This window comes from Callorhinus ursinus, unplaced genomic scaffold (genome assembly GCF_003265705.2).
Source record: "Callorhinus ursinus isolate GAN/ISIS: 27379988/994484 unplaced genomic scaffold, GSC_fseal_2.0 scaffold8, whole genome shotgun sequence".
NCBI classification, from domain to species: Eukaryota; Metazoa; Chordata; class Mammalia; order Carnivora; family Otariidae; genus Callorhinus; species Callorhinus ursinus.
Genome location: NW_027397070.1, coordinates 38,574,772 through 38,593,378, shown reverse-complemented (window position 1 = coordinate 38,593,378; position 18,607 = coordinate 38,574,772). Strand labels below are relative to the sequence as shown.

The following is an 18,607-nucleotide window of genomic DNA, read 5'->3' as shown; positions in this document are numbered from 1 at the left end:
AAAGAACGAAAAATGGGGTCTTGAAGAAATATTTGTATACTCATGTTCATAGCCACATTATTTACAACAGCTAAAATGTGGAAGCAACCCATGTCCAACAACCAATAAGTAGATAAGCAAAATGAAGTATATACATACAATGGAATATTATTCAGCTTTAAAAAGAAAGGAAATTCTGTGCTATGCTACAGCACAGATGAACCTCAAGGACATTATGCTAAGTGAAATAAGCCAGCCACAAAAAGACAAATGCTATATATGACTCTCCTCATATGAATTACTTAGAGTCAAATTCATAAAGACAGAAAGTACAATACTGCTTTCCAGGAGCTGGAGGGAACAGAGAATGGGGAGTTATTGTTTAATAGGTATATAGTTTCAATTTTACAAGATGAAAAGAGTTATGGGAATGGATGGTGTGATGACTGCATAGCAAAGTGAATGTACGTAATACCACTGAACTGTACACTTAAAAATGGCTAAGATGGGGGAGGGGCACCTGGGTGGCTCAGTTGGTTAAACGTCTGCCTTCAGTTCAGGTCATGATCCCAGCGTCCTGGGATAGAGCCCCGAGTCAGGCTCCCTGCTCGGCAGGGAAATCTGCTTCTCCATCTGACCCTCCCCTCTCTGGTGTTTTCTCTCAATCTCTCTCTCTCATAAATAATTCTTAAAAAAAAATGGCTAAGATGGTAAATATTATGTATTTTGTTGTTATAAATATTATGTTATAGATAAGTATTTTATCACAAAAAAAGAAAAATGTATGACTAAAATAATCACCCAAAACTGGAAGCTCCCAAAATGTCCATAAAGTGGTGAATGGATAAACCAGCTATGGTATATCCCCATATGGTAGAACACAGCTCAGCAATTAAAAAAAAAAAGAACAAATTACTAGTACACACAACATGAATGAATCCAAAAGCATTATGCTAAGTGAAAGAAACTAGGTTTTAAAAGCTACATACTAAATGATTCTATTTAAATGACATATCAGAAAAGGTAGACTATAGGGACAAAAAACAGATCAGTGGTTGCTAGGAGTTGAGATGAAAGAGAGGTTGACTACGAAGAGACAACATGAGTGAATTTATAAGATTATGGGGATGAATATATATTTATCAAAACTCATAGACTGAACACTAAAAACAAATAATAATTTTAATGTATGACTAAAATCTGGACAATAATCAATCCTTTAAAAGTCAGCTACAAAAATGTCCAAAAGCTCTAAGATGAGTTATTTTCAGCACCAAATGTCACAAAGCAATGCCAAAAGTACAATATGTACCATATTCAGCCACAGCTTGTTTGTATCTAGCCTCTTAAAGTACAAAGCTTTTAAACAAGGAATAAAACATTTTTTTTTATTTTATGCACTGCAGATTATACACAGTAGGTAGGGCGAAAATGTCTGTTAACTGATACATAATTCAATGAGTTTAGACTGACTTGGTCTTTCTAATTCACTGCCATGTACATACATAGCTTTTAACACAAAATTATCCATTTCTCAACATATTAACTTATAATTAGAATAGGGAAATGTTGTCCACAAAATATACCAACCTGAATTTGTTCAGTTAATCAACAAAGGCAATAGAACACTTGATCTTGAATGAAAATACCACCTGGGTCATGAGTGCTCTCTCAGCAAAAGCAGCAACCTGGAACAACAAACAAACAAATGAAATTCAGTCCCACTCAAAGTTCAGTTAGAGTACCTTCAGTTATTATACCATTTAAAAAATTCCTTTTTCCCCTTATAGTATGTCATAACGTGTAAAACTTTCACTTTTTAAAAAGATTTTATTTGAGAAAGAGAGAGAGCAGGGGGAGGGGCAGAAGGAGAAGTCGGCTCCCCACTGGGCAGGGAGCCCAACACAGGTCTCATTCCCAGGACCCTGGGATCATGATCCGAGCCAAAGACAGATGCTTAACCGACTGAGCCACCCAGGCGCCCCCATGTAAAACTTCTATATATTCACTTCTGTAAGCAGTGTTTTTCAAATCCCAATAAAGAATGGGTTTTTACTTTATTGTACTCAAACACAGTAACACTCAGTGTCTTAATTTGCTTCATAGTTTATCTTAAAATAGGTCAGCACCTATAAAACTTACTTTGTGAACACAAAATTCTTTAATTTTGTCTACTTTTTAACATATGGGGCAATCAGAATTATCTCTCTTTTCAGACTAATGTTCAAAATCTTCTACATCCCTCACACCACAATCAGCTCAACAACCTAATTTCTGACTATCTTCTACAGAGAATTCCATTAAAGCCAATTTAATTTGCTTGTTTTTCACAGAACAATTTTGTCATTCTCAGCTGTCACCCTGCAACACACCATTCCTTGTTTTTAGAACAGGGACTTTTTCTCCCTTATCCTCTTAGTGAATCAACGCATATCCATCAATTTTCTCAAAATCGAGCCTCTCCATTTCTCCCTAAGAGCTGACATAATCACTCTGTACTCCATTAATCTTTGCTAGAATATGTTGTTGCCTTATACATGTGCCATCTCATGTGATCTTCTGATAAGGGACCCTATCTACTATTTCTTTTGCCTCCCTAGTATCTACTACCCTGTTTGACATACAGAAAGTTGACAAGTGAATAGTCTTAATAAAGATTCACACATCAAATGTTCACTGAATATATATGTGCAAGTTCCTAAGTACAAAAACTCAAGAGTAAATATAGCAACACAATACAATCTTCAGAAATACGTCTTTCTGCCAGCAACTTTACTGTTGCTACAACGTGAGATTTTGGATTGACATTATTACTAATTGTGAGAAGCAGTCTTTATCCAATGACTTCAAAGCCTACTGAAACCAATTTGTGGTAATTAGAAATAATACTGAAGGCATCATCACCAACTCCAACTCCCGCAGCATAAAGGTAATCCAACTATTTTCACTTTAAATTCCAAAAAAAAATCTATTCTGAGGCAGAACAGCTTATTAATAAGAACATTCAATAAATTACTCTAAGCTAAAAATAATAAGCATATTTGTATAGTGCTTTACTATTTACATTATCCCATCTTCTAGATCTAGTTGAAAAAGACAAACCACTGCTAAGTCAACTACTCCAGGGGTCCATAAACAAATCCTAAATGGCCATTAACTATAAAAATCAGCCAAAGCTCATTATTCCTTCCTGTAATTTCACCCAAAAGTCTTTTTACCAACTTCCTGCAATAATCCAGTAGTTTAGGATTTATGCTTCTAGCTATTAAGGAGTAACCGGTACCAGATTTACCCTCAGACAGTAAACAACTACAAAACTAGACAAAACATATGACAAACAGTTTATGGACATGGGACAATAATTAGTGTAGATCTGCATTCCATGAGAGAAGAAAACAAGCTAGATAAGCCCTATGAACATCTTGACTTTCTGCCAAGAGACATGTTCTAAACACCACTGTAGGCAGGGAGATTCAAAGGATAGCACAGCAATCTACTTAACTTGAAAAGACAAAGATATAAGTTCAGTAAGCTAAAGGTGACAGGAATTACCGGAACAATGTACCAGAGAGGAGGGGTTATGCAGAAAAAAGCTCTAGACATCAAGGTAGGGGTCCACTTGATTCTAACTTAATACTAATCTACATACACGTAGAGTGAAATTCCACAAGGCCAGGCAAAAAACTGCTGAGGAGCTAAAAAAAAAAAAAAAAAAAAAAAACAACCCACACACACACAAAAATGAACAATGCAAGGTTCAAACAGCTGGAGACATTGGAGGTCCCATCCAACCAGAGTAGAGAAAGACTTTGTACACTCTGGGCAATAAGTAGAGACCTCAGCATGGCTAAAAATCAGTCCTAAAATAAAGACTGCTCTCTAATGATCCCAGAAGAACTTAAAAACAACCAGATCCTCAATTTAACATCTGTAACCAGATGATTAGCCAAGTGGAAAACCTCATTATTCACAGGACATCAGGTGAAGTACTCAGAAAGGTTCTGCCTCAGGAGTGGGGCGATTAGATTGGTGGTCTATTAAAAGCAATACCTTACAGGATCAAATACTTTCCAAGTAACTTCAATACATTGCAGAAAAAGTTTCAAGAATATTTATAGGAATACAAAAATATCCGCACCCAACAAGGTAATATATACAATGTCTTCTTTTACATGCCTGACAAGCATCAACTGATTTCCACGCACGTTTAAAAAAAAAAAAAAAAAAAGGTAAGAAAAAGAAAATACAGCCATAATGAGTAAAAATATCAATCAAAACCAGCCTGGACATGACACAGTTGATAGGATTAGGAAACTAGGACATTAAAAGTTGTTAAAAATCTCATATTTCTAGAAGCTAGAAAAAAGGTTGACTATATTTTCAGTAAAGACAAAAAAAGACCCAACCCAAACATCTAAAAATGACAATTAGAATGTTGAAGATGCTTTACCTCAGTGATCAAGATTTTCTACTCTGATGGATTCAGGGCTCTATTCCTGGTATCGTATGTGAGCTATGAGTATTGTATTGTTCCTTCAATTCCTTTTGAGTGGCTCTTCCTAGCCTCAAGGAGTTTCTTCCCAAGCATGCACTGATTAGTACTCAACTGAATTCTTGAAAATTCTCTTGCAGCTCTCTTCTCTGATATTCTGCCCTGTGAACTCCAGCTGCCTTGGCTCCCCACAGCCTCCCGCAGCTCCTTCTCTTTAACTCAGGAAGATTTCTTGATTCCTCCTGGGTTCTACTGACCTGTTCCATGCCTAGAAACTCTCTCCAGGCTAGAGCATTCTTAAGTCTCACTTAATTTATTTCCTGTCGCTCAGGGATCAAAGTCTTTTGCCGCCTGATAGCAAATGTCTTAGAAACTGTTGTTTCATATCTTTAATCCAGTTAGTTTTTTTAGGGTGGAAGGATACTAATCCCTGTTGGTCCATCTTGGCTGGAAGCACTATTTTAATTATTTTGAAGGGGAGCTACGACCTAGATTAATTTTGTGACAGCACTGAATGCTGAAATTTTCCAAAAATTAGATGTATTCAATTAACACCACTCATACATTAATAAGTCATCCTAAAGCATATAATAAATGCATAATATGTGGTAGAAAAGAATAGTAACCATGAAAGTGAAATAGGCAAATACCAGCTGAGCACAAAGAACAGGACCCAGTAATCAAAAATAATAAAAAGCTATTTGTTGGATGCATATTTAACAGCCAATGCAATTAACCTAGAGTAAGGCCTTCTACCTAAAAATGAGGAAAAATTACCTACAGCATGTTGCTGAAGTTGCAGGTGGTCAAGATCAAAAACAAATGATAGGTAATTCCCAAGTTGCTTACCAAGAGGCTTTTGATATAAGCAAGAAAGAGATGCAACCCACACACCCAATCTGCCTGAGGCTGGCTCTTAACTTTTCTGTGTTTCACTGTAAGATCCTTAGTAATCCAAGCTTGCCTACACACTAGCTAAAATGGCTTTTGATGAGGCCACTTCAGAACTTGATACAGTGAATGAAGCCTCATCCAAAGACAGCACCCTCATCATGCAGTTGCTTAGAGACAACCTAACATTATGGACATCAGACAGTGCAGGAGAAGAATATGATGCTGCAGAAGGGGCAGAAAATTTAAGTGCATACAGGCTGTCATTCTTCTCCCCCTTAAGAAACCTTTTTACACATCTCCATTCCTTATTCCATTTGAATTTCCTATAGCAAAGAAACCCATTCATGTGTATGGAATCAAATGTTTATAGTCTTTTCACACTGCAGCTTTGGGAAAACTCCATTCCTTGATTTGTGTTTGCCTTGGCCTTCCTGGTGTGCAGTTACTGCTGTAGAAAAGTATTAATAACTTCATTTCATATAAATGTAAGTAACTTCTAAACATTTATGTAGAGGACTAAAAACGTATCTGGTATTTAAGTAATCTGAACCAGTTCTGAAAGTTATTGGGTTTTGTATTACTGTGAAGATATGAAAATGTAGTTAATTATCACTTAAAAAGTATTCTACATAACTTAATTTCTATTTTCCCTCTCTTACTTTTTTTGAGGGTTTCCTTTTAGTAAGCAACTTTTCCATGCTCTTAATGTATTCCTTTTCGGTAGGAATCCAGAAGTATGAGATTAAATGGAAAAGCATTTGACATTTCTGGGCTAGATATCACGAACAGACATGCCTCCTGTATCCTGTATATGATGGAGGTCTTGTATGTCTATGACAACAGAAGTTTCCTTGTTCATTCATTTGCTGCTATTTAAGTTGACAACTTCCCTTCCTAATAAAATTTACTTACACTCCTGCCTTTGTAGTTCTGGTATTCCCTGTACTATGTAACGGAAGTAGTAATGTTGCCACTAGAATGCAAGCATTGCTTTTGGCAAGTTAAAGTGCAAGTCATTTCTTAATACACTAGAAAGGGAAAGTAAAGTACACAAGTCCACACCTAAAACTTGAGTACTTTTCCATGCAGATTTGTCCACATGTGAGAGGGTGTCCAGTTTGTCTAGTATTGTTATTTAGAGAGTTGGGCCACTATTGTGTGGTCACTGACTGTAGTCCCAAAATAGCCTTATGGAATGTTATGCCTTATTTAACAGCACAGTAACATACTATAAAAAAAGTAAAGAGATCCTTTTATAGTTGTTATTCTTTCAACTAGTCTGAAATCAGAAGGCAAAATACTAAAATTTCCATCAGTTATAATACCATCATTCCTTTTAAATTCCCATGGTAGTTTGAATTTCTAAATCTTTTTCAACTTGCCTTAACACTACCTTTCGCTGTTTTCCCTACCCCATCTCCACAAGACTGTACACCATGAGAACCAAAACTATGTGTATTCATTTTTATATCCTTTAGTGGTTTCTAACACACTGCCGTCTTGACACCAATTAGTATTTAACATTTTCTGCTCACCAATATCCCTTTTACCCATCTCACAAGGATATTACAAGGATCAAACAGAGTAATATTTGTGACAGTACTTTGCAAAATAAAAATGTCCTGCAGATGTCAGATGAATTTTATTTCATTATCTATGGCTATCCTAAATCTTAGCTGGCAAGTAGAATGCTCCAGGGAATGAAAGCAGAACTGGCCCTCATGATTAGCATGAGTTTGATGGTGGCTCCACAGCCTCCTTTACTCTGTCCCCTTTTCTACAGGTTCTAGAGTCCACTTAGTCATCATCCCAAGAGCATCCCAGCCCCCACATCATCTGGCATTTTTATGGTTTCCAGCACCAGTTCTAGTTCTAGCTCTCAGTCTATAGTTCATAATGACTGGCCTTTTTGCTACAATCTTCAACCAGGCCCTTCCCTTACTGCATAAGATAGAGAAAAAAATCAACAAGGCAGAGACTTATGACCTAACATTATCTCTGTAATGTTGAATAAAAAATCACTTATGCCTTTTTTTTAAAATGCCAGTATAAATATGTAACCTTGCCTTAGCTGCATGTTAAGTAGGATATGAGGAGCTCAGGATGTCATGACTTTCAAGATTATCATGACTTTCAAGAATACATTCTGGCATTGAGGAAAGAATCTTAAAACAGAAATGAAGAAGAGTCTTTGAGTCTAGTCCCAGCTCTGAATATCAATTTACTACATGATTTTGGATGTAACATATCACTTGCCTAGACTTCTAGTTATTCTTCTACAAATGAAAGAACTGGAAAAAATTGTAAAAGTGTCTTGCAGCTCTAAAATTCTGGGAGTAAAAGCCTAAACTGTACCTTGTAGGAGCCATTAAAATTCTTGGGTTTATATACCAATTCACCTTTATGCCTTACTACTAAACACGCCCTCTTCTCCAACAACATTCTAAATAATTCATCTTGACAAGGTATGATTTGAGTAACCAGTTCTAGAAGCAACTGTTTTCTTTAATCTTTTGCTTAAAAATTTTCCAGTCCAAAAACTGATTTTTTTTTCATTATTACAAAACAAAGATGTTTTCCTCTAACTCTTTACCATCAAATACAGTGATTATACCTCCCTAATTTACTGGAAACTGAAAAATACAGCTTATATTCACCAAGTTCAGCAATAAACTCACATAAAATGTACTTTCCCAAACCAGTCTTGGACACCTTCAGTCCTACTACATTAAAAAAAATTTTGTAGGGTGCCTGGGCGGCTCAGTCATTCAGCTCAGGTCATGATCCCAGGGTCCTGGGATCGAGCCCTACATCGGGCTCCCTGCTCCATGGGAAGCCTCCTTCTCCCTCTCCCACTGCCCCTGCTTGTGTTCCCTCTCTGTCTCTCTCTGTCAAATAAATATTTAAAGAGTTTTTTTAAATTTTAGAATAGTTTTATATTACAGACAAGTTGCAACATACAAAGAGTTTCCATACACGGCACACCCAGATTCCCCTATGGTTAACATTTTGCATTACTACTGAACACTTGTCACAATTAATGAAAAAAATGTTAATATATTATTACTAATGAAACTCCATACTTTATTCAGATAAACATACTAAATATCAAAAAAATTTCAAAGCAAACTCTTAAAAAGAGCAATGAAAACATAATACAACATAATGAAAGCCACACAGTAAACAGAATACACACAGTAAATATAATAAATAATTGTCAGAGCTAAAAATCTAGCATATCAGTGTCAGTAATAAATACAAAGAGCTTAACTCCTCTACTAAAAGAAAAAAAAATTTTAGATTGGCTCATGAAGTAAAACCCAATTGTGTATTATACAAGGAACACCTAAAAACAAAGTCATTAAGAAACACTGAAAGAAAAAAGATGAGCAAAGGTATAATGGGCAAATACAATCAAAAGGAAAACAGAGGTTATGATGTTAATAACTGACAAGGTAGAATTCAAGCCCAAAAAACACCTAGCAAGACAAAACAGGGCTTCTTCTATGTTAAAGGACAAATTAACAATGAGGAAGATAAATCAGTTATGAATACTTTTGCACCAAATAACCCTGTCACAAACTTTATAAAACAAAAATCTACAAGAGCTGTATGAAAAAATTAATAGAAACAGAGCAATAGTAGGTGAAGCTAAAGAAGACCAAAGCAATGTAATCAGTAAGGTAAATTATTGTAACATATTGAACTTGCTATATTGAATTTTGTATATTGATAGAGAAAACAATCTCTTTTCATGTGGACATGTACTATTCACAAAAACTGATCATATATAAGGTCATACAGAAAACCTCAGTAAGTTCACAATAGTAAAAATACCACAAATTATGTTTTCTGATCACAGTGCAATAAAACTACATATGAAAAATAACAAAAAGCCCTTACTCCTGCAGGTTAAAAACTGTTATCTTAAACAACTTTTGAATGAAATGGAAAAAAACAAAATTGTATAATACATAAAAAAAGATAAATTCCAAATGGATTAGAGATCAAAATATAAAAATTGAAACCATGAAAGTCCTATAAGAAAACATAAATGATTTCAAGTATAACCTGGGAATGAGAAAAGTCAGTCTAGCAGTGATTCAAAATCCAAAAGCAAAAGATACAATTTTTAACTGACATATTCAACAAAAACTATTTTTTAAAGTAGGCATGGCCAAACTTACCCGCCTCCTAACACACAGAGTTTGTAGTATGACTATAACCAAATTAATTGCCTAACACAAAGGCATCAGCCCTTTTATAGAGGAATATAATGGAATTCCATAACATTCATAACATAAAGACTACAATTCAAATTTATTTGACATACAAAAGTCAAGAAAATAAGACCAAACAACAACAAAAAAATACATAAATACCAACCTTACAGAATCAGATGTTGGTATCAATAAACAAGGATTTTAAAAGAGCTATTATAATTATGCTCAATGAATAAAGGAAAATATGCTCATAAACAGAAACCACAGAAAAACAACCAAATAGAAATTCTAGAACAGTAAAGGAATATCTACAATAAGGAGAACACACTGGAAACGACAGTGAACCTAAAGTTTGATCAATAAAAACTTAACTTTCTCAGAACTTACTCATAACTGAAGTGTGTACCCTTTGGCCAACATCTCATTTCCGCCATCCCCCAGCCCCTGGTAACCACCATTTCACTGTTTCTAGGAGTTCAGCTTTTTCAGATTCCACATATACAATTCAAGTACCTATACTGTATGATACACAGTTACTTGTCTCTCTCTGACTTATTTCACTTAGCATATAATGCCCTCAATATCCATCCATGTTGTCACATATGATAGGATTTCCTTCTTTCTCACAGCTGAACATTCCATTGTATATATATTATGTACCACACCCCCTTTATCTGTTCATCCACTAACAGATATCTTGGCTATTGTGAATAATGCTGCAAAGAACATGGGAGTGCAAGTATCTCTTCAAGATCCAGTTTCACTTCCCTGGATATATACCCCGAAGTAGGATTGCTGGATCATATGGTAGCCCTATTTTTAACTTTTTGAGGAACCTCCGCACTGTTTTTCATGGTGGGTGTACTAATTTACATTCCCACCAATAGTTCACAAGAGTTCCCTTTTCTCCAGAGCCTTGCCAACACTTGTTATCTCTTGTCTTTTTGATAACAGCCATTATAATAGGTGGAGGTTATATCTCATTGTGGTTTTGATTTGTATTTCCCTAGTGATTAGTAATGTCAAGCATCTTTTCATGTAACTAAGCCTTTTGTAGGTCTTCTATGGAAAAACGTCTATTAAGTTCCTTTGCCTATTTTATAACAAAAAATTTTTGCTATTGAGTAGTTTAAGTTCTTCATATATTTTGGACATTAAATCCTTATCAAATATATGACTTGGAAATATTTTCTCCCATTCCATGGTTGAGGTAAGCTCCTTCTTCTACACTCAATTTGTTGACAGTTTTTATCATGAAAAGGATGTTGTGTTTTGTCAAATACTTTTAATGCATCTACTGAGATGATAAGATCTTTATCTTTCATTCTATTAACTTGGTGTATCACATTTATTGACTTGTGTATGTTGAATCATCTTTGCATCCCAGGGGTAAATCCCACTTGATCATGGTGTATGATCCTTTTAATATATTGTTGAATTTGGTTTGATAATATTTTGTTAAAGATTTTTCCATCTATCTTCATCAGGAATACTGGTGTAAGTTTCTTTACTTTATATTGTCCCTGACTGGCTTTGGTATAAGGGTAATACTGGCCTTGCAATATGAGTTCAGGAGTATTTCTTCCTCTTAGAATTTTTATAGAGTTTGAGAAAGATTGGTATTAACTCTTCTTTAAACATCTGGTAGAATTCACCAGAAAAGCCATCTGGGACTAGAGATTTATTTGTTGAAAGGTTTTTGATTACTGATTAAATCTCCTTACTAGTAATTGGTCTGTTCAGATTTTCAATTTTCATGATTTAGTCTTGGTAAGTTGTATGTTTCTGAGAATTTATCCATTTCTCTAAGTTGTCCAATTTGTTGGCATATAATTGTTCACAGCCATCTATGATCCTTTGCATGTCCATGGCACCAGTTATAACATCTTCTCTTTCATTTCTGATTTTGAATCCTCTCCCTTTTTTCCTTGGTAAGTCTAGCTAAGGGTATATCTATTTTATCTTTTTAAAGAAAACAGTTCTTGGTTTCACTGATCTTTTCTATTGTCTTTTCCGTCTCTATTTCATTTATTTCTACTCCGATCTTTAGAATTTCCTTTTCCCTATTAACTTTGGATTCAGCTTGTTCTTCTTTTTTCTAGTTCCTTGAGGTATAAAGTTAGGTCATTTATTTGAGCTTTTTTAAGATTTTATTTATTTATTTGACAGAGAGACACAGCGAAAGAGGGAACACAAGCAGGGGGAGTGGGAGAGGGAGAAGCAGGCTTCCCACAGAGCAGGGAGCCCGATGCGGGGCTCAATCCCAGGACCCTGGGGATCATGCCCTGAGCTGAAGGCAGACGCTTAACGACTGAGCCACCCAGGTGCCCCTGAGCTCTTTTTACTTAATGAGGGTGGTGTTTCTTGCTATGAACTTTCCTCTTAGAACTGTTTTTACTCTATCTCTTAGGTTCTGGTATGCTGTATTTCCATTTGCATTTGTCTCAAGGTAATTTTTTGACTGGTTGTTCAGGAGTATGTTATTTCATCTCCACATACCTGAATTGTTTTCTTTTTGTAATGGATTTCTAGTTTCATACCATGTGGTCAGAGAAGATGCTTAATATAGAAAAGCTGTTTTGTATGACAGAATAATAGTAGACAGGGGCGCCTGGGTGGCGCAGTTGGTTAAGCGACTGCCTTCGGCTCAGGTCATGATCCTGGAGTCCCTGGATTGAGTCCCACATCGGGCTCCCTGCTCAGCGGGGGGTCTGCTTCTCCCTCTGACCCTCTTCCCTCATGTTGTCTCTCATTCTCTCTCAAATAAATAAAATCTTAAAAAAAAAAAGAAAAATAGTAGACAAATGTTATTACATATTTGTCAAATTTCATAAAATATACAACACAAAGAATGAACTCTAATCTAAACTATGGACTTTAGTTAGTAATAATGCATTAATATTGGTTCATCAATTATAACAGATGTGTCACTCTAAAATGTAAATAACACGGAGGGAACTGGGGAGCAGTGGGTATAATTAGAGAACTCTGTACTTTCTGATAAATTTTTCTGTAAACTTAGAAGTTCTCTAAAAAAATTAAATATTTTTTAAAAGATGCTATAAGCAAAATCAAAAGACAGGTGAAAAATTGACAGAAAATATACACAACATACATTACAGATAAAAATTTAATATCTCTAGTATAGAAAGAATTCTTAAAAGCTGAGAGAAAATGAAACCCAAAATCTGATAGAGAAATTGGCAATAGATAATTCACAGATAATAAAACACATTAAAACTGCCCTTAAACATACAAAAAATGTTCAACCTCACTCATTACGTTGACATGCCACTTTTTACCTATCCCCCAAAATTTTAAATATAATATTCTGCTACCAAAACTACAGGAAAACAGGTACTCTCATAAATTGCTGGTGATAAGGTAAACTAGTACAATGCTAATGGAGAAAAATTTAGCAACATCTAATAAAACTTATAGGGTATTTAACTTCTGACTTAGCAATTTCACTTCTAGAAATTTACCCTACAAAAAACCCCCAAAAGTATACAAACATATATGCACAAAGTTATTCATTGCAGCATTGCTTTTAATTGCAAATTAATAGAAAAACCTTAAATGCAAAAAATCTTAAATTGGAGCATGGATGAGTAAACTATTACATCCATACAATCAAGTACTTTGCAACTATAGAAAGATGAGGAAGATCAGTGACTTCCAGGATATATTAAGAAAAAAAAGGGGCTCCTGGGTGGCTCAGTCGTTGGGCATCTGCCTTCGGCTCAGGTCATGATCCCGGAGTCCTGAGATCGAGTCCTGCATCGGGCTCTCTGCTCAGCGGAGAGCCTGCTTCTCCCTCTCATTCTCCCTGTCCCTGCCACTCTGCCTACTTGTGCTCCCTCTCTGTCAAATAAACAAAATCTTTAAAAAAAAGAAAAAAAGTAAAAAGCAAAGAATATTTATTGTATGTAAACTTTGGAGTATGAAGGGGAATTAAGAAAATATCCATGGATCAGGATAAAATAAAATAAAGATTAAACAAGAAAATTGTAAGATTGGTTACTAGCAAGGAATGTATATCAGTATCTGTGGCTGCTGTAACAAATTACCACAAACCTGGCAGCTTAAAACAAATTTACTCTTAACAGTTCTGAAGGCCAGAAATCCACAATCAGTTTCACTGAACCGAAATTAAGGTGTCAAAAGGGCCTCACTCCCTTAGGAGTCTCTAGGAAGGAATCTGTTCCTTGTCTCTTCAAGCCTCTGGTGGCTGCCAACATTCCTTGGCTTGTATCTACATCATTATAATCTCTATGATCATACTGCCTTCTCCTCTTCTATGTCAAGTCTCCCTCTGCTTCTCTCTTATAAGAATATATGTGACTGTATGTAGGACCTACCCAGGGTAATGTCTCCATCTCAAAAACCTTACCTCAATGTAATCACATCTACAAAGACCCTGTTTTCATATAAGATAACATTCACAGGTTCCAGAGATTAGTGTATGCATGTCTCATGCATGTCTTTTAGGAGGTCATTTTTCAGAGGGTGTATGAAAATGGAGTGGAAGAGATGGGGGAATGACATTTGAGAATACTTTTTTATAGAATTCTGGACTCCTGTTAATGAACTCTTATAGTTCTCGACCATATGAGTGTTTCACATACCCAAAAAAATACATAAAATCAACAAGTACAGAAGAGGACTAGCCCTTAAAGTAGTGTATAAACAGAAGGAACCAGACCTAAAGTATTTCAAATAATTAACACATCACCACTGAAAGAAAAACAGGGCCACTGGGGAGAACTGAAGTGATTTTTTTTTTTTAAGATTTTATTTATTTGTCAGAGAGAGAGAGAGAACACAAGCAGGGCGAGCAGAGGCAGAGGGAGAAACAGGCTCCCCGCCAAGTAAGGAGTCTGATTTGGGGCTCAAGCCCAGGACCCTGAGCATGATCTGAGCCAAAGGCAGACACTTAACCAACTGAGCCACCCAGGTGTCCCCTGAAGTAACTTTTGAGCATGGTATTTTATCTATACTCTCAAGCTGAAAACAAAACTAACATTAGTGTGTTTTACCACTGGAATGGGTTATCAATTTTGAGGCTATCTTTTATGCATTCTAAGATTAATTGAATAAGCAAATGTATTGTAAATAATCAGAGCCAGGTGTCTCACTGTCAGCAAAGAGAATTAGAAATACTTGAAAAATTAAGTTTGGGATGAATCCTGGGGTACTGGATTGAAAATGGAGCTATCAACTTGAGCTCCGTTATAAATGTACATACAGAGAAATATAAATGGATATGAATGTGTCAGCATATTTTCCTTACTCTATCTAGAGGGCCAGAAGCAACGACACCCCAGTGACAATGAACACAATAACTAGCACCCAGACCTTTTATCTAAATACTCTTCTCCACTAAGAGGATTGAGACTTCTTAGAAAAATTGCTGATTTCACCTCAGCAGCTAGGATAGTAGTACAAGACAGACCCAGAATATCTTGTGCCAGAAACTAAGGAAATGCTCAAAGAATCATGGAAATATGTCTTAAGAACACAGGAGTTGGCCTAAAGGGACCAGATCTACGACAATCTGAGATCAAAATAAATGATAATTTGATAGCACTAAGTAAAAATAAGAACCTATGTATATGTACATGTTAGAATGTCAATTAATTAAAGGAGAAATCACCATTTGACAACCACCATATTAATAATACTGATTCAATCAAAACTCCTCAAAGGGATGTCAAAGTAGTTAAAGAAAGTCTGAGAAACAAAATATTTACATAGTCTCAAGTATTTCCTCACAATATACTTACAAATTGCAAAGGGAAAAGAAATAGTGACTGTGACAGTGAAGAAAACTGGCAAGTGATCAAAGTTAACATCAGTAGTAATGGGGCAAATCAACATCATGTGTCTCCAATAGAACATCCTGAGAAGGACACAACATCACTACTCGGTAGCCCTGCAAAAAATTCATAACCTGATTCTACGAAGATGAAATATTAGACAAATTGAGGGACATTCTACAAAATAACTGGGCTACACTCTTCAAAAAAGTCATTGTTACAAAAGAGACAAGGGCTCCTGGGTGGCTCAGTCTGGTTAAGCGTCTGCCTTCGGCTCAGGTCATGATCCTGGAGTCATGGGATCGAACTCCACATCAGGCTCCCTGCTCAGTGGGCAGCCTACTTCTCCCTCAGCCCCTCACCCACTCTCCTGCCTGCACGCTCTCTCTCTCTCTCTCTCAAATAAATAAATAAATAAATAAATAAATCTTTAAAAGGAAGACACAAACGTTTCCAAATAAAGAAAATGAGAGAAAGTGAGAACTAAAAGCAATTCATCATCCAGAATTTGATCCTGGACTGGAGGAAATGTTTTTCTTTTGCTATATTATTTGGTCAATTAGTGAAACTTAAATTCATAGACTAAATATTTAATAAATATAGAGATAGCAAATGAATAAGGTTTATAGAGAATGTCCTTAATTACTTCAGGAAACTGCCCTGAAATTTCATAAAATATATACTGAGTTTTCAGAGGATCATGTCTGCAACTTTCAAACAGTTCAGAAAAAATATGTATATAATGAAAACTATTAACAAAATTTGTAAAATATTAACATTTGGGGAACAAGATGAAGATATAGAAGAATTTGCGGCGCCTGGGTGGCTCAGTTGTTAAGCATCTGCCTTTGGCTCAGGTCATGATCCCAGAGTCCTGGGATCGAGCCCTGCATCAGGCTCCCTGCTCGGCAGGGGGCCTGCTTCTCCATCTCCCACTCCCCCTGCTTGTGTTCCCTCTCTCGCTGTCTCTTTCTCTGTCAAATAAATAAAATCTTTAAAAAAAAAAAAGATATAGAAGAATTCTTTATATTATTCTTATACCATTCATTTTTGCAAGTCTGAAATTATTTTAAAAATGCAAAACTTAAAAAAACTTTAAAGGTTACTAGAGTAATAATTTTGAGATTGGAAAATAGATTCCAAGGAACTGACCCAGGACCAGCTGAAGAGTGGAAAAGATTCTGTGACATTCTAAGGTCCAAAACTGTATAGTATAGCAGGGTAGGGACTGGAAACATGTCTGTCTATGTCTGCCTTGGGTCTTACTCAATCCCAGTTACAGCCAGTGCCTCCCACACCAGGCATACTCAATAAACATGTGTTAAGTGGATGAATATATAAGTAACAACCAACAATGATAATCTTCATGAGAAAATGAACTGAGATGTTTAGAAACAAGTCCTAAAGATAAAAATTAAGTTTCTACACATATTTTAGCAGCAGAATCTTTTCCTCCACTAAAATCTTAAACAGAACCTCAATGCAGGAAAACAAAATGAAGTCACTCTAGTTTTAATGTGGATTTGATGATTTGGAACCCCTCAATTTCTGTTCACCCAGCATCAAGACTCCAACAACAATTTTTTAAGATTCAAAAGCTCTGAGAAGGTAATTTTTTTTCTGAGAAGATAATTTAAAGATAGAAAGATAGTCTTATTTTGAAGCTCTAATACCAGCCTCCACTGATACAAACTTTTCCTTGCTTTTTCTAAACCTTGATCCAAAGAATCACTCAACTCCAAGGTAAAATTATTTCTTTTTCACTGTTCTAAGCCTTAGGAACTGTTAAATAATCAATATCCAAAACTGGTTCTTCTCAAGAACCTTCAACTATTTGGATTCCATTAAAACACACAACAGCTTAAAGTTACGAAATTTATCTCAAAACAAGAAGTTGAACAGGAAAATCCAGATTTAAAAAAAATCATCAGTAAATTAGGGGGCCTGGGTGGCTCAGTCGTTAAGCTTCTGCCTTCGGCTCAGGTCGTGATCTCAGGGTCCTGGTATCAAGCCCCACATCGGGCTCCCTGCTCTGTGGGAAGCCTGCTTCTCCCTCTCCCTCTCCCACTCCCCCTGCTTGTGTTCCCTCTCTCGCTGTGTATCTGTCAAATAAATAAAAAATCTTTAAAAAAAATTACCAGTAAATAATAATCCTCCCCAAAAACTAAAAGATATATCCACCAACTGGCCTACTGCATATAAAGTATGATGTACAAGTTCACTGGGATATCCAAAAATCCCTTCAGGGATCCACAAGGCCAAAACTATTTTCATAATAACACTGAGATGATATTTGCCTTTTCACAGTTAACATTCGCATGCACAGCGCATGCAAAGGTGGATAAAACTGCTTATGCCTTAGAATGAATCAAGGCACTGGCACCAAACTATATTACTAGTCATTATATGCTTCAATGACACACATTGTGGGGGGGGGACAGTAAAGGGGAGCTGGTTTAACCTAAAAAATTTTATTTTTTAAATTCTCACCCTTTGAGAATGCATCTTTTTAAAAAGATTTTATTCATTCATTTGACAGAGAGAGAGAGAGAGCACAAGCAGGGGGAGCGACAGGCAGAGGGAGAAGCAGACGTCCCGCGGAGCAGGGAGCCCAATGTGGGACTCAATCCCAGGACCCTGGGATCATGACCTGAGTGGAAGGCAGACGCTTAACCAACTGAGCCACCCAAGTGCCTAAGAATGCATCTTCTTAATGGTCTGTGTACTGAAATGGAAGTATGCATAAAGCATTTCTGTGTGTACCAAAAAACAATAACTGTCTTGAGGAAAACCACCTGTAGGATTGTTTGAGCTACAAGCTGAAAGAGCCACTTTCCATGGGATACTGTTTTTACTTGAAAGAACTCCAGTTCTCCAGACTTGGGTATTTGGCAGATATTTTCTTGAAAATGAACAAAGTCTATCTTTTTGTATGTATGTGAACATACCATTTAAAGACATACACTGCCCGCCTGCAGCAAACCCCGCCAGGGCAGCTTCCTGGCATGGTCACTTTTTAATCCAACACACCTTGTACTGCTCCACCTCAAAGTTGTCACAGAGCTCTGGTTCCTCCTTTGTGTGTCTGCGCTGGGCCTCTCATTTCAGGAAGCAGGCCCACCTCTCCTCTGGGAACAGGGCATCCGGGTGCACTGGCATCTCAAGCATTCATCGTGGCTCCCAACAGGGGATGTGGATGG

At 36.3% G+C, this 18,607-nt stretch overlaps 1 protein-coding gene across 12 annotated transcripts in view; it reads right to left on the bottom strand.

The window, feature by feature from the left end:
- Positions 1–18,607, bottom strand: part of FUT8 (fucosyltransferase 8) — a 346,719-nt gene that overhangs the window by 295,569 nt on the left and 32,543 nt on the right. For 7 of the 12 annotated variants that reach the window (XM_025869873.2, XM_025869870.2, XM_025869875.2 and 4 more), the window contains exon 2: positions 1,570–1,667. The exons of 4 other annotated variants lie outside the window; for them this stretch is intronic. The gene's annotated coding sequence lies outside the window, so the exon portion shown is untranslated. Of the gene's footprint in view, positions 1–1,569; positions 1,668–18,437; positions 18,569–18,607 lie in introns of those variants that run through there. One more of the 12 variants, XM_025869872.2, reaches the window with a different exon arrangement.